The sequence below is a fragment of the Phalacrocorax aristotelis genome, chromosome 22 (genome assembly GCF_949628215.1).
Source record: "Phalacrocorax aristotelis chromosome 22, bGulAri2.1, whole genome shotgun sequence".
NCBI classification, from domain to species: Eukaryota; Metazoa; Chordata; class Aves; order Suliformes; family Phalacrocoracidae; genus Phalacrocorax; species Phalacrocorax aristotelis.
The window spans coordinates 4,043,199-4,070,504 of NC_134297.1; the positions used below are offsets into that span (position 1 = coordinate 4,043,199).

A 27,306-nucleotide genomic window follows, 5' to 3' on the forward strand; every position below is an offset into this window, starting at 1 on the left:
ATCTATCTGAGCCTGGCATTTAGTTCAGTCCACAGGGCCTCGCAAACTTAAACCTAAGCTTGAGTTCAGATGCTGAAGGTGGTGTAGATGGAGCCTGCCAAGGTAGTGTCAGAGTGTGCGGGTCCCCATCCTGTGCCTGAACTTCTTCCTGTGGAGAGCAAGTGTCTTTGTCCCAAGACTCAAGCTAAAGAGCAAGCAAATGGTGCAGGTGATTGGGGAGTTTGTGCTGAAATTAGCCTAACATGACCCGATAAATGTAAGAAAGTAGCTTCCCTGAGTAGGATGTAAAATCCTTACAGGTATAAAAGCTATTCAAGCTGCCAAATGTAGCACACTCAACTCGGAACATCTGAAACGGCTTTATGGAGAGAGATAATGCTGGGTTGGAGTCAGCAAGTTACAGCGCACTGCACTGAGAGCTACTGAAGGCACAGATTTACCCCTCCACTGCTATATTACTTATATTCGAGGTGTCTTCGTAGGCACAGATGGAAAAGGCTGTAAAGGAAACATTTTAAATCTAAGGGTGCATTAGACAAGTGATTGCAGGCACTGTAATTTATAGCTGTATTAATGGACTGGATCTCAGAAAACTGAAATCCAATTATCAGCTCTGCCATTTCAGGCAAAATGCTTAAGCCAAACTTTCTAATCAGTGCTTTTAGGTTAGGTTGATTTTTCGGAGGTGCTAAACACCTCCCCACCCCACAAGCTCCGCATAGAATAACAGATCCCTAGCCTTCTGAAAAGCAAACCCTCCGTACTGAAAGTCAGTCTCCCCTCCCCTGCCCCAGAGAAAAAAAAAGAGCAAACAAACAAACCACTAAATCAGATTGTATTTGATTCTACTGTGCTTCATATATTTTCTGATATTTGGGTTGAAAATGAATAGTCTTACTCCATGTTATCAGGAAAATAAAAGTACAGAAAGGAGGACACAGAGGTTAAAAGTCTTGAAAATAAGGCCCTTGATTCTCTGCCTGCAGTTTCCCCTCCTGTGAACAAGGAACAGGAACATTTCCATACCCACCTCACAAAGGGACTTGTGAGAGTTAATTCAGCTCCCTGCAGAAAGTGCCTTGAGATCCACAGATGGAACTTGCTGTAGAAGTGATGCATTACTAAATAATGAGGTACGATCATATGTGAACAAAACACACTCGTATATTGCTCCATATGTTTTATAACATTCAGCCCTGTGTTGTTTTCCAACAGACAGATACATTCCAACCTGGAGAGGATCAAACACATCCCAGAATATTTTGTCTTTTTATTTCTGAGGTGAGGAGACCGTTCCACCAACATTGTCGTCTCTTTTTGGGTATTGAAACCAAAATAGGTTTTTTACAGTTGTTTTGCTTTGTTGGGAGGGGAGGAGGAGGAGAAAAAAAAGAAAAGGAGAGGTTTCACACAGCACGTGCCAAAGGAACATAACTTCTCCCTGGACATCTGTCCCTGAACAACACAGGAGACCTTGAGTTTTATATCTCAACTGAAAAGATAAACGTGGAAACGCACCACCCCTGTTGTCCCACTGCAGTTTCATGTATGGACTTGGAGGGATTCCTCGGCAGAAATATTAATTTAAGCTTTGGTTCTGCCACCAGAGTCTCCTTTTGCCTCCCAGTGAATTTGCACCAACTACACATGCTGTAATAGAGTCCTCCATGCAAGCTCAACGGATAGAAGCTTGTGCCTTTGGGAGCTGGAATCTGGGGAAAGTTCTTCACAAAATGGGGGGTGAGGAAAAAACTTGGAGCAATTTTGTTTGCCCTCACAACGCCAGTCTGTATGCCATAATTGTAAGAAAAAGAAGCGTTTGGCTGCCTGAGGAATATTGGGTCTTTAGATTCCTATTGAATACTTCTGGCAATTGTACCAAAACGTCATGTTTTTTACTGGGTTTTTATCACTATTTTTAACTTTTCTATTCATATATTCCAAAAGGAACTGAATGCTGACGTAAAGACAGCAAGCAGCATACCACTGATTCAAAACCAGGGCTTCCCTCCTCCTCCAATTACGTTTCAGCATCTTTCAAAATCCACATGATACCCCAAAACTACACATGGGATGTTAGGCCCCATGAAAAAGATTGAAGGGGGAGGAAGGAGAACAGTAATTAGGCCGATGCTGTACTGTTATTTCTGAATTACCTATGAAATGTAGGAGAGAGAAATACAGATGTAATGAGATTTTAGTGTATGTTGGCCCTCAACAGTGGGATGCAACGCATCTTTTAAATCACCTTACCCTGCCAGATAATTGTGAAGCAAAACCAGAACTCAACACAAGACTTGAAGGCAAATTTTGACCAATCTGTGTGTGAGGTGCTCCATGAGCCCACCAACCCTCTTCCAAGATGGTATTCTCCCCCGCTCCCAGCCCCAAGAAGAACCCAGCCCCAACCACTCCATGCTCTCCTCAAGGGGAACCGGGTGCTTTAAAAGCAAGGGGATACCCTGGAGGAAAGGGGAGAAAGGGGTGATCAAATGAGACGAACACACTTTAAGTAACTGATTTACAGATTCACCATTTACTGGATTCCTTGTGAATAACCAAGTATATTCTTTGCAAGTTCAGACATGATACAAGCACACACACACAGGAAAACCAAAGTCCACCAATTATGTTTTTGATCCTTTCCACTTTTTGTCCTTTCCGGAGAAGATGGAATCCAGGTGAGTCTCAGACTTTATCCAGAAATGAGTTCATACACTGAGAGAGGACTCTTCCCAATCCTCAGCTCCTGAATATCTGATGCTTCACAGCATTTCTTGCATAATTCATCTTAAAAGTGGAGTTAGCAGCAGGGTAGTCAAGTGAGAGTATACAATGGCCTGTGATCATCAGACACAGCTTCCAGGGCACAGAAGCCATCAGTTCAGCTTCTTGTAGTAGCCAGAGGGAGCTGTTTGGAGACTTCTCTCAGGAGCTGGCTTAGATTATCCTCCTCTTTGCCATATAGGACACCGAAGGACACCCCTTCTGCCCCGTCTTCCAAAAGTATACAACAGCAAATAGTACCACATTTCTGTCAGCATGTTGGCTGTTTGACATGAGTAGCCATGGTCTCAGAGCCAGCAGCAAGAAATAAATTCTGCCAGAGCTAATCTGCTCCTTGTAGTTCCTCAGAAGCCCAAGCCATCCTTCAACAGTTGCTGCTGGACACCACCCCTCACTTAAAGGACAGCATGAGAAGCACATATTGCACGGCAAAGCCGGTTCATTCTTTTATGCCCACTCCCCCCCCCCCCACCCCCAAAGAACATATAATTTATATCCAGTGTACCATCAGCCCACTGTTAAGACACTGCTGTAGGTAGAGCTCTGTGAGCATGACACGGTCGATCACGGATACGATTCTATAAGTGTTAGACATTGCAGTCCAGGAGATTGGAGATTCATTGACTACAGTGTGGGAAGAGAGAGCTGTTAAATAAAAACAATTGCAGTAGTCCCAGTCTTCCACAGTCACTTTGACTACCATGTAAATCAGAGACTCATTTTCCATCCTGAAAAATATCTTTTTTGTTTAAATTGGTGGTAATGCCCTCGAATATCAAACACAGTTGCCAGAGCATTGGGTGAATGACACAAAAACAAAAGAGAAAAAACGCATGACTTGCTCACAGAAGTAACATATTCTTTCATAATTACACCTGGGGGTATATGAGAGGGTCCCCTGGCATATCAGTAACCTTATTCACAAGCTGGAAAGTTCCACAGAGGAAGAATGTATACTATGAAGTACAGCAGCCCTGTAAACCATGAGACAGCAGACATGAATTACGGCTTTGCTAGTGATGTACTGTGCTTCCTCGGGCACTTTTGGGTGCCTTTTCCCCTCATATTCCCTCCATCTACCTTGTATAAATCAGCCTCCAACTCTTTTTGAGCAGGGGAAGGTCTCTTTCCTTGTATTAGGGACACTGCTATAATCGGCACTGTGCAATTTCAGGGTGAGCCTCTAAGTTCTTACATGCATAACAAATAATTACAAACCACAGCATCTTACCCCACAGCATTACTTGTCTGGGTAGTCCGTGGAGTCAATGTGCACCATAACTGTATCACAGGAGTAAAGTTCAGCTTGGGCCCAGAGTAAAAGCAAGAACTAGCGCTGTATCTAAAAGGCTGATGCACATCCCCTTCCATTATTTGAAGGGTGAGCTGCATACTGACATTTTGCTTAAAACAGGAGATGTTTAACTGACTGGCAAAGTCAAATTTTCAGCCATTCCTTTGTCTGGCAGAGGAAAAAGTAACCGTGACTGTATCAAATATAGAGGCAGTAAATTACGGTTTGTAAATGCATCACATGAACTTGTGGATACATTTAGATCAAAGGAGTATAATGAGATATTCTGAATAATGCAATGAGCTATTCTGAGTAATATTTGACGCACCTCATTACTGAGAACATGCCTAACAGAGTTTTCCAGTAGCAGTATCAATGCCCTGCAGGTACTTGTCCATGCAGCCTGTTCCCCTGCATAGGATCTGTAGATTGCCAACCTGGATTGTGTTCGTGAACGTCTACAGTCACTATCTCCGGCTAAAAAACTCATGCATCTAGGGGAAGAAGTGTTTGCATGGCACGACAGTTATAGTCATCCTACCGAAGGCCTGAAACAACTCCACTGACGAGAATGGAGCTCTTCCCAGTTTGTACCACAGGCAAATGAGACAATGCTTTGGCCTTGGCTTTAGAGCCCACATTAAACCAGAGGTCCCAGACCTCTCCTAGACTCTGCCACGCATTTCTGCATGTCGAGGAAAGCTGAAAACACGCAATCCAGGTCCACAATTAACCCTATAAGAAGATCTCAGACTCCAGCATTCATTCACCAACTCCAAATCAAAATGAGTCAGCCCCATCACAATCAACCCAAGAATGGCTCTGAGCTGATAATTTAATCTTTTTAACGGATCGCTTGTAATAGATCTGGCTTTTCTGAAGCTATGATCTTTTTCTCTAATATTGACTAACACTGAAAATTCCAGTTGTACATATTCACTTCCTCTAAATATCTAATCACATTATGCAGAAAATATTATCTTGTGAAACGGACCAATTAAACGTGCATCTATTTGTAACCTTTCCTGTTACTGTATCAGGTGGGTGAAGCAGTAGCAACACTGGAAAATATAGGATCTTTGGGAAATGTAGCATATTATTAGATTTGATGAGATCCATTTTCTTGATGGCTTCTGAAAGATCTTTGTGCTAATTAGCTAGGAATACCACTGAATTATTTAATTATCTCTACTTTTGTGCAATAAAATATGTTGTCATATCACACACACTATCTTGCTGTTGCTGTTCGTACTTAATGATGCCTTTATAGTTCGCGATTTCCTTTGTTCTCTCTCTGTAAGCATCTTTTGGTGGTGCTGGAGAAGGTGGGGGAAGCTGAGAGGGAAGGCAAAGGAAAAATATCCGTTCTAAAATCATTTTTGTGTGTTGGAAAGTCTTTACACATGCTAGCTCTGCCTCCAGTTCCCTATGCGATATGCGAAACGTGTTTCGACGCTGCAGCAGAGCCATATACTTACTGCTAATGCAGCGAGGAATGCTTTCCAGAGGAAGAGGAAAGAAACTGTCGCTTCAAAAAATTTTAAATCAGCAAGGAATGTTTTTAACAAGGAAGAGGTAAATTATGATAATTACTCTGACTGGTAGGGTCCTTAAGCATTACTAATTAGCATTTATTGCCTGGATTATTGAAACAATGTGTGTGTTCCCAAGAGTGAAGAAGAACTGGGATGCTCTTTCCTTCTGAGCCCTGGGAAAAAGGCAGGGCAGCAAGAATGCGGCACAGTTGGCAGAGAGGCTCTTCTTCCAAGCATCGCGAGCACCAGCCTTGTGCAGAGCTGCACAGAGGCACTGGGAAACTTGTACCTTTTGTCAGCCCACATTTTGAACTTCGTAACTGGACGTCTGCGTTCCGCCTTACGCACAGAAAAGTGCACAAAAATAGGGCAGCACAAAAGGAAAGCAGCCATTAAAACAGTCAAAATCATTTGACAGTTAACATTTACCTTATACACTGGGTAGTACAGTGTCTTCTGTTATTATTGGGGCTGTGTGCAAACATCTTATCACTTTAAAGTACTGAAGTATGGCCAAAGACTTCATCGCAGAGAAATTAAAGAGTTAACAAAAATCACACCAAAAAAAAAAAAAAAAAAAAAAAGGAAAAAAAAGATCTCTCGTGCTATTTTCAACTAGCATTTTGACTGGGTTGATATGACTTTGTGAAGAGGCTGCAATCAGCTTTCAGCCTAAGCTGCATTTTAATATCAAGGATTTATAATGTGAAGGAAATTTTGAATTAGAAATCGATTAGAAATTAATCAATCATCTAATCAGCACCAGCCGCTACGAAGTATCTCAACTGGAATTTGGTATCTGGCCCAATAAATCCTCAAGTACTTTGGAAATGATTCAGGAGAGAAAGACAGTAAAAGTGCTCTCCATTTTTTGAGCTGCAGTACTGTGCAACTTTAGGTACTATTAAAACCCTCGAAATAAAAGAGCAACAATGGAAAACTGAAGAATACCTTGGACCTTTTTTACCTTTCACCGCCACCAAACCCCATGCCTTTCAACTTGGGGAAGCAAATTCCAAATAAGCTACAACGAGGTCAAAGCCACAGGGCTAAAACCTACAGCTGCTGCTCAGACAAAACTCCTAGATGCCAGAGTTTTGCAAAATTTGTGTTATTTTTTTAAAAAGCAATATTAAAAAATATGCCTCGCTTTATCTTTCCCCTTTTTCATCGTTTGCATTGCATATTGGACAGAATACTTGGGAATGTGTTATATTAAAAGTCACGATAGCATATTAGATATACTTTTAATTGAAACTAGCCCCAGTCTGGTAATTCTTTTTAGTGCTGAATAAGATCTTCAAACCTGACTAAGCCTGACTTACTTATTCTACTTGTTAATTAAATTAATGCCCAACATTTATTTTCTCTGCCATTTTCCCCTTATGATAAAAAAAAAATAATTGCTTTTTGTCCACAGCTTCCTTATATTCCAGGGGAAACGTGCAACTATAAAGAAAATGTGCAGCTATAGAGAGTGATGAAATTGTCACTGAAGGAACTATGTAATGCTGAGCCAAGAAAGCCTTACAGCTCTATGTATAACGCAAAAATAAAACCAAAACGCAATATCCCTTCTTTTGTCTGCCGAAGGTAAAAACGTTGCAGAAGTTCTGGATTGATTTTCATTTGCTTACAAAGAAATTATTCCAACTGGATATTTGTAATGTAATTAAGTTTCAATAACGCTGACGTTTCTTCAGATCGCCCTCACAAATCTGGCTGAGGAACCCCACGGAACCTGCGCTCCCTGTGCGCTGAAGTAGGGAGTTTGCGCTGGCAGGCTGGAGCGGGGCCGGGGGGGGGGGGAGAGAAACGCCTTATATTTCAGTTGTTCCCTCTTCTTCTCCTTGCAAGAACCTCGCCTTTACCACTAGAAAAGGGTGGGGGGGTGTGTGGGGGGGTGTCCAGTTTTTGGTCTTCCTCCTCATTTTAATTCCTGCCAACTGTTTTTCATTTTAAGCGACTCGCTCGCCGCGCTGCCTCTCCGTAAGGCCGCACCATCCCTTCCCAAACGACAGCCCCTCTAATTGATGTGTCTGGGCGAGTCTAGACGGGCAGTGATTGAACCAGCTCCCAATTACGCTCGGCGCTGCGCCGGCGCTGCGCGCTGCGCGCCGGGCGGGGAGGGGAGCGGGTCCCCGTCTCTCTGTCCCCCACCCACCCCCGGCCATTGTTTTGCCGCAGCCCCGCGCAAATCCCCGCCCGCCTCCGCACCGCACCGCGCAGCCGAGGCGGAGGCAGCGCGGAGACAATAGCGGTTCTGCAGCGCGCCGGGGCGGGGGGTGGGGGGAGCCGGGGAAAGGGGGGAGGCTCGCCCCGGGGGGGCTCCCCCGGCCCCGGCCCCCGACCGGGGCGCAGCGCAGCGCCGGCCGACCTGGGTGCGGGGGGGGGGGGGGCTCGGAGGGAAAGGTGTTAGAGGCGTGCAGCAAGCCCCTCGGACAAAAGCGCTCGCCCCTGCCCTTCTCGGGGGAGGGGGCGGCGATTAAAAGCAGCTTCAGAAGGAGAAAAAGCCCCTACTTTTTGCCTGTCGCTGAGGTTAACAGCTGGGCAAAGGTGGCTGGGTTCTAGCGTGTCGTGCTCTGATTTACAATGCCAAACAGGTAACAGGAAATAAATTCAGCTCGGAATAAGTTTCTCACTTTGCAATTGGAGGACGTTTGGAATAACACACAAAATCAGAAGTAAAAGGCTTTGTTGGCATCCTTTTCATGGAGGTGAAATAGTCAATGAAATTACAGTGTCAATAAAAAGAAGCTCACCACCCCCACCCCCCCACAAAAAGGAATATCAAACAAGCAACCTTTTCCAGTTCAATAACTATTAAACAACAGGAACCAAACACATCCTATGCTATGAAATACCAAAATGTTACACCGTCAATTAATTTTTGGTGCATTGTGTTTTAAGTTCAAGCATTTGCATTCAAATATCAAACAGTAATTCGGTGCCGTAACAAGGTACAGTAACTTCATTATAAATCGCCTTGCAGAACAGAGATAAGAAATACAGTTCCAACCATAATTAATTTTACAGCAATATAAAAATCTAATAAAGAAAAACAGCAGCAGGAAACATTTTTAACATTTCTGATTTGTCATTTACATATAATTCTGACTGGAAAAGCAGGGAAGTTTTAAGTTCTAGAAAAGGACTAAAACAAAACTTCAGCATTTGCGCAGGATTTCTTTTTAGTAGTTTCCAACCATTGGCACAAGCAACCATTTTATTCTTTAGCTGATTTTTGACCTAACGATCCATAAGATCCAAACCGCCTCCTGGCTTTTTCACTTTTTTTTTTTCCCCGTGTGTCCATGGAGCACATTTCTAAGATTAATCGTTCAGTTTTAAACTTGGAAGCACGAGGCATGCTGGGATTTCAGCTGAGGTCAAGCACCAATGTACCGAGCTGTTACTGTTACGCTCTCAGGGTACTCTGTGCTGCTCTCAAGAAGGGGGGGGAGAGAGAGAGATGCTATGTGCAGTGGCCTGCAGCAAGGCAAATCTCTCTCCCAACATGAAAACCCAGGCATGTATATTAATATACCTACATATGTAAATATATATACACATCTAGGGTTTTATTTACCTACATACATATTCATACACACGTATCGTCCATATGTGTATCTATACACACACCTCAATAGCTATATTTACATGCATCCGTATCGTGTATATCTTATCTACACACGCATATATAATAATCGCTATATGTGTACACACATACACCCCCATATCTGTATCAGCTGTAAAATTATCTCTTGAATATACACACACAGAAAAAAAAAATAATCTGTCATACAAACGCTAGTTTTAATTTGAGATGAGATTTTTACAGTAAATGGCCATAACCACCGCCCTACTATTAGCCGATCAACCCTAAGGAGGAGAGATACACTTTTTTTTTCCCTTAAAAGGGCTACTAAACACTATTGTGTGTGTGTATACGTCTATATATATACACACGCGCGCACGCACATATACATATATATAGGATATATTTATAAAATAAAATAAAGATGTGAAAGCACAACTCACAGCTCCCAAGAGCCTAACCCGTGGATTTAAAAGCTAAACATCACAAGTTAGGGTCTCAGGGATTGAGAGGGGCGCAACAAACTATTTCTTGCAAAAAACGGGGATCAAAAAATATAAGATAAAAAGGAGAAAGAGGAAAAGAATAGCAGGCAAGTTCAATTCATGGCTCAAGATTACAAAACAGGACACACAGGTGGAAGGAAAGAGCTTCTCTAAGGACCCTCTGTTGAGAGAATACATTCCATTTTTAATCGTTTATACAAAAATGACAAGGCGCGGCAGGTTCCTTACAGCTTCCAACAAGGTCGCTTGCGACAAACACATGAAAAGTCTCCGCATTTAAATAACGAAGAGGAAGAAAGAAAGGGAAGTTTGGGGCAGTGACGGAATTATTTTCATTGTTTCAACGAAAAGGAATGCAGAAATAAGAGCAGGAATATGCAGGCTCTCCCTCCAGCCGCCTGGCACAAAGCATGCAGCAGCATAAAGGCGCTGCCTCCCCGCCCCCTCCGCCAGCCCCGCGGCCGGCAGGGATGGAGAAAAACCCCGAGTTGCGAGAAAATCAGGTAGAAACTCACCATTTGGAAGCGGGGGAGGCTCCGATCTTCAGCGCCAAGAGCAGGGGGGAAAAGCCCGGCGGTGGGGAGGCGGGGGGGGCGGGCGGGACCCCCGGGCGGGCTCGGGGCAGGGGCAGGGGCAGGGGGGCAGTGCCCGGACCAGGCTGGGTGCCCGCCGGGTTTTGACACCCGAGCGAGCGCGGGCGAGCGAGCGAGTGCGAGCGTGCGGTGTGCGCAAGCCGGGGGAGGGAGGCGAGGGTGGGTGTGTGCAGCTGGGCAAGCCGCTTGCATTTTTAAAACATCTTTTTTTTTTTTTTTTTTTTTTTTTAAGGGAATATATCAAGGAAAAGAAAAGGGGGAAAAGGAAAAGGAACCGAATTCCTCCGCAGCTCCTCGCCTGCCGCCCTCCTCCCTCCGCGCTCCCACCAATACCGCTGCTGTTGTTATTATTATTATTATTATTATTATTAAGAGACGGGGCTGGGGGGTCTGCAAGCTAACCTAACTCCTGCACCAGCCGGGGGCGGCTGGAGCCAGGGCCAGCCCGATGCCAGAGCAAGCCCCAGACTGTCAGCGGGGAGGGAGGGCGCGGGCAGCGCCGCTGCAGCCCCGGCCACCCTCGGGCCGGGGTTTCAAAGGAAAACCCGGAGACAAACCCGCTTCCCCGGGAGAGGAGGGTCCCCGAGCACCGTGCACGCACACACACACACGCACGCACAAAAGGGACTCCATCCTGCACCGACTCCTCTCCGAGCACCTTGTGCAACCCCAGCCAATGGAAATTTACGCCGGCCATAACCGAGAGCAGGATTTCGTCCCCAGCTTGCCACCTCCTTCTCCGCTCTTCTCCCCTTCCCTCCCTCCCTTTCCTCCCTCTTTCTCCCCCCACCCACCCCCAAATAAATAATATGGATCTGCACCCTCCACCCATCTCTGGAACCGCTTTAGGCCCAGCGGCATAAGCGGGGAGAAGCCGAAACCTACCGGAGGGCCCGAGTTGAAAAAATGCAAAATATCCGCCGCTCCTCGCCCGGCGCTGCCGAAAGCAGGTCCCCCCCGACCCCGGCCCCGGCCCCGGCCCCGCACGGCCCCGCGCCCCGGCGCTCCCCGCCACCGCACGGCCGGGGGCAGCGGTAACAGGCACCATTACGGAATCATCATCATTCACTCCCGTCCTTTTCTCACCTCAGGAGTCTGAGCCCATTCACCAAAGTCCTTCCTCGTCCAGGGTCTCAAATCTTTTTTTTTTTTTTTTTTTTTTTTCCTCCTTCTGGATCAGCCAGTCCCGATATCATTAAACTATAGTCCTCCTCTTCCTCCTCCTTCCTTCTCCCCCTCTCTGTCTCCCCCTCTCTCTCTTTTTTTTTTTTTTATTTCAAAAAGGGGGAGCGGGGTGGGGGCAGCTGGGGGGGGGGGGAAGTAGACATAGCTGCATGAAGTGGCCGCCTTTTAGAAAGCACATTTAATCTTTACTGGCTCCCCTAGGCTTCGGTGAAGTAGAAGGGAAAGGAGAGGAGAGGGGGAAAGAAAAAATACAGGCAAGGGAGGCTGTTGAGGGACAGCAAGCATCAGGCTCAAATCAACGACCAGATGAAAATGTACTAGACCACACTGCCCCCTCTCTTCCTCTCGCTCTGTCTCCGTCTCTCTCACACACTCTCACTCCTGGAAAGCTTCAGTGTCTGGTTACAGACTCTTTTGGATCCTTCCCCCCCCTCCCCACCCTCGCCCTTTGCCAACTATCCTAGAGATTCCTTGCATGCCTACTTAAATCTTTAACAGAATAAGGACTCGGCTCCCCCCGCCGCCGCCGCCAGCCTCGCACACACACACCAGCCCCACTCACCCCCCCGATAATCTCTTAAGCTCCCGGGAGAAACCCGTCGCCGCGGCCGCCGGCGCATCCCCGGCGCGGCCGCCCCGTCCCCGGGACCCTCCCGGTGCAGCCGGGCACCCGCTCCCGCCCCACGCCGCCCTCCTGACGGGGTGCGGAGGGCTGAGAGGGAAGGGGGGGGGGGCGGAGGGGAAGTGGCGGGACTGCAGCCCTTCGCCTCGCATCCCTCTGGCTGGATCTGGATTTTAAAACAATAAAATCCACCGCTGCTATCTCGGTTTCCCCCCCCGCTCCCCCACTCCGCCCCTCCGCCACACTGCAGCCCGCAGCCGCCCGTGGAAATCGCACGCCCCACGTCTGCATTGAGGCAGGCAGACTGCCTGGCTCATGCCCGTGATGACTTTAGAGCTGACAATCTCCTCTCCTCGACCCCCCCCCCCAACACACCCCTCCGCTCAATGGCAGCACTGCTGCCTCTCACACCGGACTATATTTGCAATATGTGCTAATTTACCAGCTATATGCCCTTGGATTTTAAAATGAACTCATCAGTCAATGTTTCTAGTACCGATGCTCCCTCTCTCTCCCTCACACACACCCTCCACTGCAGACATGTTACTCATTCTCCAAGCATTTCCTCTCCGAATGTCCGTCAGACGCATATACACTTCATTGATCAAACCAAATCCCTTGATAACAATAAATAATAATACAGACAGTTAACATCAGCGGGGAGCGGAGCCCGGGGGGGGCGGGGGGAGAAACAAAGATGACGACTAAATCTGCATTGTGCTTTATGAGGCTGATCCCTGCATTTTCCAGAGATGCGCTACACAATGCAGAGCGCAGGTATGGCCCCGAAAACGGAGCCCACACCTAGCCATGTGGGGCCTTACCTGAGACCCCACGTCTGCCCCAGCCATGGGGCTGGGAGGTGGGGCTCTTAATGCCTAATACCTGACTCCGCGCAGGCTTGAAAAGGTGCTGCTTGTGGGAACAGAAGGTGGTACTTGTTATGGAGGAGAGGAAGCACCTAGCACAAAATGCAGAAATAAATAAAGGGAGTTCCTTTGTTACGCTGTGCACTGCACAGATGCTTAGGATTTAAAGGTATCCGGGTATCCAAAGATCCTGATGGGTGCATAGTGGGATTTTCAGAAACACCTTCTTAGCTCCCACTGAAATCTGCTTCCTTTGTATCGAAGACAGAGAGCACCTATGCAAGAAACCAGGTTAGGAAGATGGTTTATTAGATATCCCTCTGTTACACATCCCGGGTATTTCAAGGACTTTAGGGCTTCTGTGGCTTTATTTCCTAGTTCTCGGGGGCTAAAACAGGGGAGAGGCAGGAGAACCTGCCCCTTGGGATTTTGGCTAGTTAGACATCTTGTGTGGGTCTGGCAAAGAGAAAGTGACTGCAGTGTAAGTGTTCGGGAAGTTGGGGAGGGTGGGGCTATCTAGAAATCTTTGACTCACTGGGGTAACTCCCTGAACACAGGAATTAAATTATTACTCAAAGCAAGCTACATTTTATGAGCAGCAGCCTTAGAATTAAATTCTGCATGCATGCAGAGTTTGAAGCAACTAAAATAAACATATGGAAATAAATATACAATACATAATTAAATTACTGGGTGCAATGCAGAAGTCCCTGGGTAACAGAAGAGGTGGGACTACACGGTGCAGTCAGTCCAGGAATCCATGGATACAAATTTTCTTATTTATACTGACATAATCCTGATCGACATCAGCCTAGATAGGGGAAGAATCAAACCCTGTGTACCGAAGGATCTAATCTTTGGGAAAAGTAGACTGGATTGGAGAGAATGTATCTGCCAACCACCCTTTCGCTCCCCTTACAGATTCGCTCACCATCACAGCAGCATGCAACATTTTGCCATCCCACAGAACAATTTACATCCACTGTCTTTTTTGCATTCTGTTATCTTCCTTCCAAAAAAAAAAAAAAAGGTTTGATTTTTTTTTTAAAGTTTTGCTGCAAACACATAATTTCTCTATACAATTTAACCAAGTCTTCAGAGGATACTTATTTCAAGCAGTTAACACCTGACCCCAATTTTTGTGGGTAATTAGTGAGCTAGATAACCACACAAAGTGGGTAATTATTTAGTACCCAAGGGTACTGTACAAGAGGGTAGAGGCTGGCAATGTTAACAAAAGCACATCTCTAATTATTGTATCTATAGTGGTGATGTTTTAAGAACAGTTACTCCATCTAATGATCCATGATAAATCAGTAAACTATTTTGCTTCCCTTCGCATATAGGCATAGTCTAACCAAGGACAGCGTGTGAGGGCAAAGCAAATTGAAGGCCCGGCTCTGGAATGTGCACAGCCCCCAAGAGAAGTGAGAGGCGTCCACCTGGAGAAGGTACTAAGACTGGAAGTGTCTGCTCTAGAGCAGCAGTGGCAGAGCCTAATAGCCATTGCTAATAGCTGACAGGTTGGTTGAGACGACTTGAAAAGCCATGTAGGAGGAAGCCTGTAGAGCGTGCCTCAGGGTCTGCTTCTTGCTTAGGTAATGTGGCCCGGCTGATGTATCTCTGTATACAACAATAACCCTAATCACGTTTTAACTGAGTTCAGTCTTGCTTATTGAAAATTGCTTTGAAAGCTGTACAAATGAGGTGTTTTGTGTTTGTGGAAGGTCAGGGCCGAAATGCAAGAGAGTAGCACTGGGGCAAAAAAAAAAGATTGTATTTGATGAATTTCAATTATCTGCCATCTCCAATATTTATGTTGCAAAACCCACAGTTCTCCCATGGAAAATATGATGTCCTCAGTAAATTTTTTTCACAAATTTAAGAAGGAGGAAGAAATGGGAACTATTTTGAAACAGAAACTAAATAAGAAAGATTCAACTATCAAAAAAATGGTTTTGATCATCAGAACCATATGAAAAGAAGTGTTATGCTGGAAACAGATCCATAATCTTAAACACAGCGGTCACTATCCGCTGACCACTATTTGCAGCATTACACACACACTTAAGAACATCTTCAAACCAAGACATTACGCTCAACAGAAAAGCACTTTCCTTTTTTAATTGCTTTTATGAATCATCACTAACATCCGGACACTTCATTTACTAGAGTCCAGTAACCTTGTTTTTCAGAGACTCAAATGCCAAAAGCTAAGGGCCTCCAGGCTGGCACAAAAAAAGAGGTGTCATTCTCTTTTGATCATAGCCATGTATTTAACTTTGCTTGCTGCTTTGAGATCATTCAGGCCAGGCCCTACAGAAGAAAACACAAATGGCAACATCATCTGGCACTGCGGCCACCAGGAATTTGAAATTTAAACAGAGAAAGTTTGAGGGGTTCTGGGTTTTTTTTTTTGTTTTGCATGAAGTAAGTGCAAATGAAAGAGGCCTGAAAATTGTTCTCATATTTAAAAAGGGGCCAAGTCTCTGCAGTCCACTGAGTCCTGAGCATGACTGTTCGTATTCCCAATGTGAACAGGCTAAGAAGGAAAAAAAACCAACCAATGCCAGCATTGGGGATAAGTTCAGAGCAGCTGTGAGGTAGGCACTTGTCCACTCTGAACAGCACCAGAAGACTGAAGCTTCTTTCATGTGCTACACACCATTTAACAGTCCAGCAACTTAGTTTGGCTGCTGCCATGCTGAGGTGGGTATAAAAAAATTGGTATCCCCTTCACTAATCCTCTTAGGGACCTGGTTTGCAGGAAAAGTTCTTGCAGAAATGGAGTGAGAGGAAGTTTGCAGAGAGAAGCTGGAAAACAGAAAGAAAGAATGAATTTAATGATGGACACAGGTTCAAAGGAAGAAGAGACCTTGGTAGGTGCACAGTTACAGCAGAAAGTAGATTAAAGACAAACTGTTACTACTTTTTCTGAGACAATTTGGAATTAGTCATTCAAAGGAGAAGACACACAGGTGAAGGGATGCTCAGCCGCAGAGTGTGCTTTAGGGACTTAAGCATTAACTATAAAACCTTACTGACTTTGAGACAAGTCAGTAACTTCACTCGAGACAAACTATACAGAGATCATTTAGGAAGTATCTTTAAAATAACAGTTCCGTCTCAGCAATATGGACAGCATATATGATAATATATGAGAATAGTTTAGAAATCAATAAAATGTCTTCAGTGGAGGAAAAAAATATTCACTAATAGAAAGGTACAAATTCATAGTGTGGGGCCCATCATGAAAAGCAAAGTTGGGCAAAGGGGTCATGATTTGGGCATTACAGAACAGTGCTCTACCAAGGGAGGAGTTTGAGAACCAAAAGCTACTAATTTGAACCTCACCATTTTGTATACTATTGTCCAATTCCACATCAAATCAGCGATAAAATCATTCCACCTCTTCCTACCTTGTTTCCCCATAATACAGAACCATCATGACAACGCTTACCATGTCCTTGGAGTGTTTTGAAGTCCTTGGAACAAAGCAGCTACGTCCAGATTACTTTTGTTATCCTCATTTGATAGCCTGTTAGTCAACAGAGATGATATGTCGAGTGTGGTTGAAGATCGTGTAAACTCCCTTTCATCACCAACAATTCCTTTTAACCTGACTCACCCAGCAACTTTTACCTCCAAACCCAACAAGGCATACGTTAGCGAATTACCTCACCCAAGCACTATCCCGACAGCAACACAGCTTAAAAAGGGGTGGTTGTATTGTCTCTCCATCCCCAGGTCTGCTAACAGAGCTCTATGGAGAGTTAACAATCTGCCCTTATCTGTGAGTTCTCCTATACATACTGGATTTAACTGAACTCTGAAATTCAAGGGGAAACTCAAATTTATGTGGATGAAGTCAGGCAAAAAAGCATTACATCTACTCTTGCATGATTTGCCATTTCCATAACTCATAAAGCACCTGAAAACCCTCATATTTCACACGGCTTCAGGTCCACCAGAAGTTACAAATAAGACTCGATTCACCTAAAACATGAGGAAAGCTTCAAGAACCTCACTAAAATTTCAGATAAATCTAACCTGTTTTGAGCTAGTGCCATAATTTCGTAAGATCTGATGCTTCATACTGAAAGTCTGACGAATTTTAAGAGTTGCAGTTACCAAGTGATGGAGATAAATGAATATGTTGGCCTACAGGGTTGCTACAAAAACTTTCTGTCTGGTCAACATTAATGCTTTTTTAAAATTTACTTGAAATTTCAATAGAATCATTGCATGAAAAAGATGGTGTTCCTCAATCAACTCTTGCTTTCTTCTCCTGAAAAAGCCAGTAAAAATAATACATGTTGAGGCTGTTTAAATAGAAACTGAACTGCTGAACCTAGGTTCAACTTCAGAAACACACGTAAAGTTTAAGGGACATTTTGGGAATCTGACCTGGCAGGAGAAGTACAAAATTAAATTAAAATTAGAAATCCACGAGACTATAAGCAGAGCTAGAATGAATTATATTTCAATAGGCAAAAAGTGCTAGGGTCGCTCTCTAAAAGAGAGATTGTAGTTCAGTGATTGGAGGGCGGAGCCTGCTGCCTGCAGTCCACAGTCTATTCCTACCTCCCTCCATGAATTCAGTGTGGACCCTCAGTCCTGCAGTCTATTTCCAGTTCTCTCCTACATAAAACCAACACAAACAGGTGACAAAACTATTGCACATATGAAAAGTGAACCTCAACTAAAGTTTGTAAAGACCCCTGAGAGATTATGAGGACACGAAGAACCCCAAAGCACGGTCATCCTTAAATATCCCCCAGGCCTTCTGTCAGACTCTTAGCCCTCTTCATCAGCACTGACTTTCTTTTTAATGAGAGGGTGGAATTATTTAAAAGATCACACAAAGAAAGAAATGTTTTTCAGGTTTTCTAGTACTCCAGCTACAGCCTGCATTTAACAGAACTTGAAAAAAATTACACAACACACGAGAGCATATTTCTCTCATGGAAAAAATACTTGGCCACTGCTTAAGAATTAAACCAAAAGGTAGGACACCAAAATACCTTCTGCAGCTGGTTGGTGGGCCCAAGCCACCGACCCCTGCACAGGGACAGGGCAGAGGCTGGCACAGAACCAGCCGCAGGAATCCCGAATCAGCGGTGATGACAGTGGCGAGAATTCAGACGACCCTGTTCCTATTCCCAGTGCTGCCGCCCGATGTGCTAAGTGGCTTGGGCAAGTCTCTCTGTCTCTTTGCGTTTCTTCTTCTGCCTGCCTTATCTATTTAGACTGCAAGCTCCTGGGGACAGGGAGTCTCATCTCACAGGGTATCTACGTGATGCCCAGCCATTTAGGTATTGCTGTCAAAGAAGGAAAAGGCTCGGGCACTTTTACACAGGGGAAATCTGAACACAAGCCTAGTCACCCTTACCTCTTGCGAAACCAGGCACAGAGATCTTAATATACAGTAACTTGCTTTCGGTTGCTTCACTGGTGTTGAGAGTGTATTAAAAATTAGAAAGTCACATATCAAGAGGCATGTGACAGGATGAATGTCAGAACGCGAGGAAGACGCGGCAACCTCTGGGGACTTACGTTTGGCCCATCAGACGCTGCTCAGGCTCTGCATGCCAGAAATAGCAGCGGGACGCAAGCGCAGCAGCCAGTCTTCCCGCTCCTGGTGCCAGTCCATGCTTCTGCATCACTTAACATCGTAGCGCAGGCTCTAGTACACCCTAAACTTAAATTTAGCTGGTTTTGTAATGCAAAAAGACAGCGTAACATTTTGGAGATACAAAATGAAGAAAACAAACAGAACAATCTGAATATCAGATTACTTATTATGATAATAAATGACATTCTTTAATTAGGGCTTCTAAAGTGTAGTAATAACCTTTTCAAGCTGATTTTGTTTGTATAAAAGTAGTATTAGATTATAAATGTTGTCAATTTTAACTTCGTACAGCTAACAAATATATATGATAGCATGGAAGTAGTCCATATGAAACATTTCTTCATAGACATATACAGTATGCTTACTTGCAATTCCAATATGACACAGGACATGACATTCACACATGATCAGTTCGTCTGTCTTTACAACACTCCTTATGAGGAACAGGGACCTCTGTTTTAAAACCAAAGGAAAATAAGTGGAGAGTGTAGCAGAATTTCAGGGTCTGCGCCAATGGCTTAATAAAAAAAAAAAAAATTGTTCCACTATGACAGTAGAGGCTGTGCACACTCTTCGCCCCATCGATAATAAAACAAGACAGGCCCCATGAGCTGAATACGAACAAGAATCCCTCTCAGTGGAGACAATTTTAAAATTACAAAGCTAATTCACCTGGTGTGTCAGAGAAACCTGAACTCATGTTTCCCAGAAACAACTCCTGCCAGTCACGACAGTGACCACCTATTCCCTGGGTGCCTGTGACCACAGTTCTGACCCTGGTGCACAGAGAAATCCCTCCCAAACCAGCCTACACTTGGGATGACTCGGTAGCAGCACTTAATTCTTATGATTCGACACGCACTGGTGGCCTCATGCTTCATGCTAGAACGGGCTGTCCACACGGAGCCGACTGCAGCAGCAGGTCCCGACTCATTATTTGATCACTTTCCTGCTTAATTGCCATTTTTAATTACTTGCAACAACAAAAAGTCAATCTAGCCATGGAAATGCATTCTTTGAACAACTTCTGCCTTTTTTCTTAGACGCAAACTATTGCTATACAAGCCATTCCTGATTAAGATGGGGCCCTCCCAGGAAAGCCACTGCCTGTCTACTGATTTCATTTCCTACATCTTCTCTTCTTCAGCTGACAATTCAAGTCCCTAAAAAGTAAGAGCATAAGATCCCTTATTTTATAGTTACAAGATGACAGTGTTTTTTCCCTTGCTATTTTCTTTCAGGAAGATATATTAGCACTACATTTGCTCCTTCATGCAGTGGGATTTCTTAAATAAAAACGTATGTTATATACGTACGGACTTGGAACCAGAGCTGCATTAGCCTATTAACTATCCACATTTGCTTCAGACTTGGCCAGCCACCTAGAAAACCTGCCAAGACCTTTCTGGCAGCCTTTTCCCAACAGTTCCAGGAAAACATGGAATATTCAAAGAATTTTAGGGCCTCCCGGCTTCGTTTGTCACCACTCTCCTTGCCCACTTAAAACTAAATCACAGGCAAATTGCTCTAATGCCCTATTAAGGATTTAAAAATGGCCTTCTCCACAGTAGGGTATCTGAGGACAAATCTGCTTTAATATATAATGCAAAGCCTGCGTCAATATGTAATGCAATGTGGCGAGAGGCAGACCGAGGGCCTCGCAACGATTAAGGGCGCTGCTTTATAAACTTTGAACTTCCCAAGTGAATTCTGTCCTGTTCAGAGTTTTTAAAGCTCCCTCAGATACCCAGGCAAAGGAGAGATTCATTTTGTCCTCGTTGTTACCCCAGCAAATTACCTTCGAGGTTTCAGGCAAACAACAATGTGAACAGTTACATCAGAATTCATTGTCTTTATGGGTCTCAAGGCACTTCTTGGGCAACGGTGTTAAAGATATGCTTGAGTCCCACTGCCAGGAGCTTGTCGTAAGCCAATTTACAGACTTCAAGATGACCAAATAACATGATTCTATAACCGAGCTTCAGAGTAGGATTCACGGAAACGGCAACGCAAGGCATTTTCTTTGCAACCTAAACCAGGATCTAACTCCTTTTAAAGCCATGGCAGGACAAGGAAAAATCCTGCTGTCATTTGCATGAACTAAGTTATTACTCACCAAGAAAAAAAACTGGCCCATCTCACTTGCACAGCTTCCCCCTGTTTTAAAATGCAAGAGAAGCATGCTTTAAATAATTTGAAGAGGCTTTTTTATTATACAGAAAAAGCCTCCCTGTGATTTCAGATGTCAAGTAGTCTTTCTTAATTCCTAGCACAAATTTACGGATTAAACGTTTAACCCTTGAGAGTTCCTTGTTACTGAGAGTTGACAGAACTGCTCCACTGAGGAGCCCCACATCCCTGCACTCACGGCTCCGCTGGACCATTTCTAGGTGCCCCTCAGAACCTCTCGACTCAGTTTCAGTGCAGGACTGATTCACTGCACATAGACAGTCTGTTAGGCTTTCACCTTGCATCCTATTCATCTAAAAAATTATCACACACTTCTCTCTGCTCCAGATAACCTTTTCTGACTCTTCAATTCGTTAGTCACTGTTGGTTTGCTATTTGCTACTTCACAGGCACGCGACTAACATATATACAAATATATAGAAAATGTTAGGCAGCACCAAGACAGAATGTCTTATGAGATCCCCACCTCTTCTAAAACACACAGCGGTCAGCTGGTGTGCGTACCTCCTGAGAGGCTGTATGCATCACATAACGAGACTGTGGATACTAAATTTTGCAACTAAAAACCGCCCCTCTATTGGAATACAAAGGAAACACAGCATCGTAGAACCCCTCACACTAGCAGTTCCACCAGCAGAGCATGGATATCCTCCTCTCTTGTTGAAGAAGGAAGAGACTACGGTTCTTTAATTCTGAGGCAAAGTCCCAAGTAGTTGCTTTATTAGATGCAGCCACCAACACAGGGCCCTTGTGGATTTATTACAGCACCATGGTTACAAATTGCTGACCGGTGACTTCTATCCTAGAACCCTACAAACAGACATGATTCAGCAGTCTAACTACATCATTACTAACAGAGTAAGTAGTGGACACTGATTTTAGTTCTCCACTAAGACCTACACTGTTCAACTTCTCATTCAATAACTATTCTCATACAAATGAAGGGAAACTTGTGATTGAAATATATTAGGGCCCTCATAAAATAAATTCTCCTTTCACATTTCAAAAGCTATTCGAAAGGGCAATTTCCAAAATTAACTCAAACCACAAGATCTGTAGCAGAAAGCAATCGTGTCTTGCCTTCTTCCCTTTCTATTTTCTTCCTGTTTTTCCTTCTCTTTATCATTCTTTTTTTTTTTTTTTCTTTTTTCTAAATCCTGTAATGCAAAACTAACAACCTCTTTTATGAAGGGAAATGAAAAGCCAAGGGGACGCTGCGGCATCTGACTGACTGCAAACACCACTATTGCAAACCACTCTGATGCCACAACTACTATTCCTTGTCAGAAGAGAGGAGAGGCCACTTCAAACACAAGAAAAACAAACTTTAAAACAAACCCACATCAGTGGCATTAATCCGGGAATGAGTTTGACCTGCTGTTCACAACAATTCCTTAAATCTCACTTAAGCCAAGGAATACAAAGGGTCTGCTTACACTCTTCAGGGGACTGACTGCAGCGACCCCAAACCTAACACCAAGCTGAGCTGCCGCAACCACAGATCTGCAGCCAGTACGGTTTGGAGGTGCCAGCTCAGGCCCCCGGGCAGCAGGGCCGGTGCTAGTGCAGCACCACACCTGAGGTCGTCGCATCCCACAGCGGGCACTGATAGCTTGAGCACATCTCTAAGACACGTTCTTGCATGGTGAAGAGCAGCTCTAACCTCACGCTGAAAAGCAGGTGTGAAAGCAGGACAGGTGTAACCCTCCTCACCGTTGCTGAAACTTTATTACTTCTGGTAATAGCCGGGTTCCAAGAAACGTATTTAATGAGGATGGAAAAGGTCACAACACAGGTTTAGATGCAGATCTGCAATCCACTGACCTGGCTTTTGTACACAGCCCTTCCAGTGATATGCTGCCTGGCCTCGGATAAGCCGTTCACCTTCCTCTGCTTTCATTTCTGGACAGTGGTCATGCAATCCTCTCTCGTTGCACACGATAACCGTAAGGAACGGGAGGTGGACCATGCCATTGGATAATTATTACTAATACTGTTGTATTGCAGTTATTCAACATGTGAGGCCAAGTGAAGGTCAAACATCTATCAACCCTTCACTTTTATTTGTCAGTGGCAAAGTATGTGCTTAATCCTCTGCAGGAGACAGATATAGACTGAGTCAGAATCCAGACTTCTCTAATATATCTTCTCCAATAGTGACAAGTATTAGCGGCTTTGGACAATCAAGAGCTGTCCTTTCCACTGGTTTTTCCCTGGTCTTGAACTGCTGCACTTCATCCTAAACCCTGAAACATTAAGTCTAAACTCAGTTCTAAAGTTATCACAACAAATTTCTATAATTCTATGTATGGTTATTAAAAACATAAGTATCTAATCTGTTCTAGACTTCCCATTAACTTCTAAAAGCAATTACGTTCATTTTTTAATTAAATACTGGTGGAAAAGAATTGCTTTTTAAAACATTTTCAATTTGTCACCATTTAATTTCACTGCATGTCTCCTTGTATTCACTTTGTGAAACTATGAGAATTTCTCAGTCTACCTCCTCGTTCTTTCTTTTCTTTTCATTATAATGTCAGTTTGTTTTCCCTTTCTAATGGGGGTGGTTCCAGTATATCAATTTCAGATATCTCCATGCTTGGGACTATTTTTGCTGGCACCTTCCTCTCCTCAGATTTGGTAGTACAGCTCCTATGCTGCATGCCTTACTGTCTTTGGTGCCAAAAATATAGACAGTGCTCATACCGACTGCACATCAGTATTATGCAGGAGTTTATCCATTCCACATTTATAACAGGATCAAGCCCTAAAACGTTCATAAAAGCTTCCATTCCTGGCTTGAGCTTTATATCTGTACTGGATCTAGGAACAACAGGCACCAAGGTCTAGTTGTCTATCAAGAATTCAATGGGGAGAAACAAAAGGGAAAAAATAATCTGTCTTTATCGACCATTTGCCTGGCTGGTTATGGCTTTTTTGGACATTGACAGTTGCATGCGTAAAAAATGGCCCATTCACAAAAATGTTCTTACACTACAATTGTTAGACATGACATTTACACATCACTGTTAATTATAAATGACTTGATCCTGACATTTCGTGAATACATTATGAAAGCCGTAATGAAACCCTGCGAGCTGTGTGTCACACCTGTAACAAAGACAAGCTTAGAGAAATCACAGTCTTGTCATCAGACCTTGGCAAAGGGTGGAAGGAAAAGTGGCAGCAGGATGACTCACGCTCGAGGCGGACTTATCCTCAATGACCCAGGAGGAGCAAGGGAGAACCCTGCACTACAACATTTGCTCCTGCGTGGCATGGCGCAGAGGTTTGGCTACCTGAACCTACCGGAACATAGACGGAAAACAGAAATTAAGGACTGTACGTTAGCTGTATCTACACTGCTCTCAGACTCAGTACTTTTGAAGGGGTCTTAAGTGTGGTGGGCTTTTTTCTTAAAAAAGAAGCAGCAGTTGTACACGGAGAGGTGGCAGGTAGGAGCCAGGGAGTGGCTCCAGCGGGTATCCTGCAGCCACTGGTAAAGCCCCCACCTGCGGCTGCCAGCTCTTTCCCCGTAGGTAAGTGACTTCATCCTTAGCAGCAGTAGCAGCTCGCTCCTGCTTTTAAGAAAATAATTGCTTGTAGTATTTCTAGCCAGCGGTATTTCATTTGCAGTACACCTCAGACAATCTTGCATCACCTAACTGGAGAGGAAGTTGTTTTCTATGAATGTGAGAAAGAAGCAGGGAGAGGTGGTGGTAAGGAGAAGCCACTGCATATAATACAGAACGCAGAATTTCAATCTCTTTCCGTATCTGCCCCAGAAACCTGATTCTTGAACTTATTTAACCAAGAAACAGGGCCATGACATTGCACAAATAGGCTAATTTCACCCTATTGCATGTAAAGGAATATTTGCTCAGGGAGAATGCATTTCACATTTTGAATATGTAAATCTAAATATATGCAACTGGGACTGCCTGGAGCATTAGCGAAGTCAGGGCAACTAGAAGTACTGCCTTGTTTAAAAACAAAAGAAAAAAAAAAGTGGTTTTTCGTCCCAGATAAAACAGATAATCTTCCTCTGCTACAGGAAATTTCAAAACATCAGATTTCCTTTCTGTTCCAATTTAGACTGGAAGGTTTTATCACAAGGTTAAATCCTGGTAGCCCAACACCACACGTACAGGAGTTTGTCTCTGACTGAAATCTGAATGGGTATAGAACTTATCTCAAAAACTCGCGCTGGAAATGCTGAACTTCACCTGGTTTAATATTGAGCCACCAAGCTATGAAAAGGCAAAAAGTAAGAATGAGAAGGAAAAAGTTCGTTTAAAAAACCGTGTGTGTTCAGATGTCTGCTCTGGCCTCAGACTGTTCATTTCCAATAGAAGAGTTCCAAATATATAGCAGCTCATTCTTTTCTTTCCCAGTTACACTGTGTATTGTAATCAATATCTACATCTAACTGAAAGGACATCTTTTTCCCTTATAGGTTATACATTTTGACTCTAAGACACACAAAAAGAACTTCCTTCTTCAGTAATTTACAATTTCGAAAGGAAGAGTAGCAGCATTTCTGAGGTCTGGGCTTCGAATAAGTGTAATGAAATTGTCTTATTTTTAACAGTCTGAGCAGCTTTCAAGCAGAAGCGTGTTAGAATTCATATTAATTTGTGCAGTACCCTATCATCATCATAATTTAGCTCACAAGGTTGCTGTGCTTGGAATTCCAGTTATGACATGAATTCTATACATTTTATACAGATTTATAAATGGCATCAATAGAACACTTAGGGCCTTATTCATTAAACAATGAGTCATTCTGGCATTCCATTCTATTTCATCCCAGTTCTTACAAAACTTTTATGTACAAATTTGACTGTACTTAACGCATCTGATTTAGCAGCACAAGTGTTGCAGCATAGTTTCAGCTGGGTGTGGAAATAGATGAAAGGCATTGTTTTTAAAAAAAATAATCCCTCTAACGGTGAAAGTTTCTGACTGTCAGTCTCCTTTCCAAAGGGGCATAATTCAGGAAACAGCCCTTGCGTCCGCTTTCTCACCAACACAGGTTGGTCCTCTCCAAGGAGAGCTGCGAGGCAGCACAACAGAATGGTCAGAAGATGCTTATGGGGTCGCACGCAGTCAAGGTCCCAATTTTGTGGATAAACAGAGTTCCTCCTTCTTCAGGACTGTTAGGCTGCCAGCCTTCAAAAGTATCACAGCCACGTGAAAACACAGAAGCAAAAGAGAATTTGCAACTGCATACTATTGAAAGGATTTTCCTGGTGCCCAGCAAACCAGGAGAAAAAGTATTCTGAGTACAACACATGAGCAGTTATTCTTGACAGATAATTTCAGTGGTACGCTACAAGAGGCTTAAAGGCTTCTCTGAGTACGGAGTTTACGACTGTGGCACCAGCAAACTAATGGTGGTGCAGGACCAAAACATGAATTTTTCAGAATAATTTCCCTAATGACCTAGAACTTCCAGATGCACTGGTTATGTTTTGTGTGTGTGCGCGTTTCAAATGAGAACTGAGTTGAGAATAAAAGGATAAAGCCAAAATAAGACCTGTCACCTATCTTTCAGGAATACATCTATATTACAAATAGTGGCTAGCAGTACGCCTACACAGCAAAATATAGGACCATTGTTTGGTAAATTCTGGCTTAATCTAGGCAGAGCACATAAAAATAGCAGTGAAGTCACAATGGTATGGTTTTTAGCATGCTCTAGCAGCTAGAGTACGAAGTCTTCAGGGACGTGCTTGTTACTAGCCAGTGGGAATCTGTTTGAACTGTTCTCATTACTTCATTCAATGCAGTTAATCCAGATAAACTGGCATATGCTGCAAACTGCTCCCCATTTTATAGTTTGGACACCTCCGCATATATGACTCTATTTTACCTTCTCTTTGTCCTTTCAACCTTCTTCCTGACTGCTGGATATATGGCTGTGAGTTCTGCAATTCCTGTAAAGCTTGCTGGAGCAGAATAGTCTTGGAAGCCACTGCTCCTGTATCAAATCTGACTGGGATTAGAGAATAGTCTCAGAAGTTGCTGGGGAGAAAGAAGGCACAGATACATAAACGTACATCAGGCAAACAAGCACACTATCTGTCTCTTCATTGGAAACCATTCCAAGACCTCATCATTCCTCAGATGCTTGCAGTTTTCTTCATTACGTGTATAAGCATCAGCGCCTATTTTTGGTCTTTATCCTTAATAAGTCAGAGTAAATTTGGAATCCATTTCACTACATATTCTTGTAGATTAGGACACTATCTACCAAGGCATCACCATGCCAAGAAAAGCACAATACTATCTGCAGCCATTGTCCACAAGGGAGAACAGGGATGTGTGCTTAAGTGTACAATCTCATTTTCATTAATTCTCTCACCATGACTTTTCTAGTACTCCACATGTTACAGACTTAAAGGGACAAAAACAAGATCAAAGTTTACATTTCTTTATCGTATGACAAACAATTTTCTGGGAGGTGGATTGTTTCTTTTTCATTTTACA

At 43.8% G+C, this 27,306-nt stretch overlaps 1 long non-coding RNA gene across 2 annotated transcripts; it reads right to left on the reverse strand.

Annotated features, from left to right (window-relative positions):
* Window positions 1–15,083: 15,083 nt before the first annotated feature.
* LOC142067616 (uncharacterized) lies at window positions 15,084–26,717 on the reverse strand. Of its 2 annotated transcripts, none has more exons than XR_012664107.1 (6): window positions 26,690–26,717; window positions 20,741–20,781; window positions 18,990–19,077; window positions 18,546–18,690; window positions 16,450–16,527; window positions 15,084–15,803 (listed from the first exon to the last, which is right to left on the reverse strand). It is a non-coding gene; the product is annotated as an uncharacterized LOC142067616 (long non-coding RNA). The 2 variants fall into 2 exon arrangements; XR_012664106.1 differs by lacking the exon at window positions 26,690–26,717 and adding an exon at window positions 22,639–22,729 and having other exon boundaries at window positions 15,085–15,803; window positions 18,546–18,685.
* Between the last annotated feature and the right edge of the window lie 589 nt (window positions 26,718–27,306).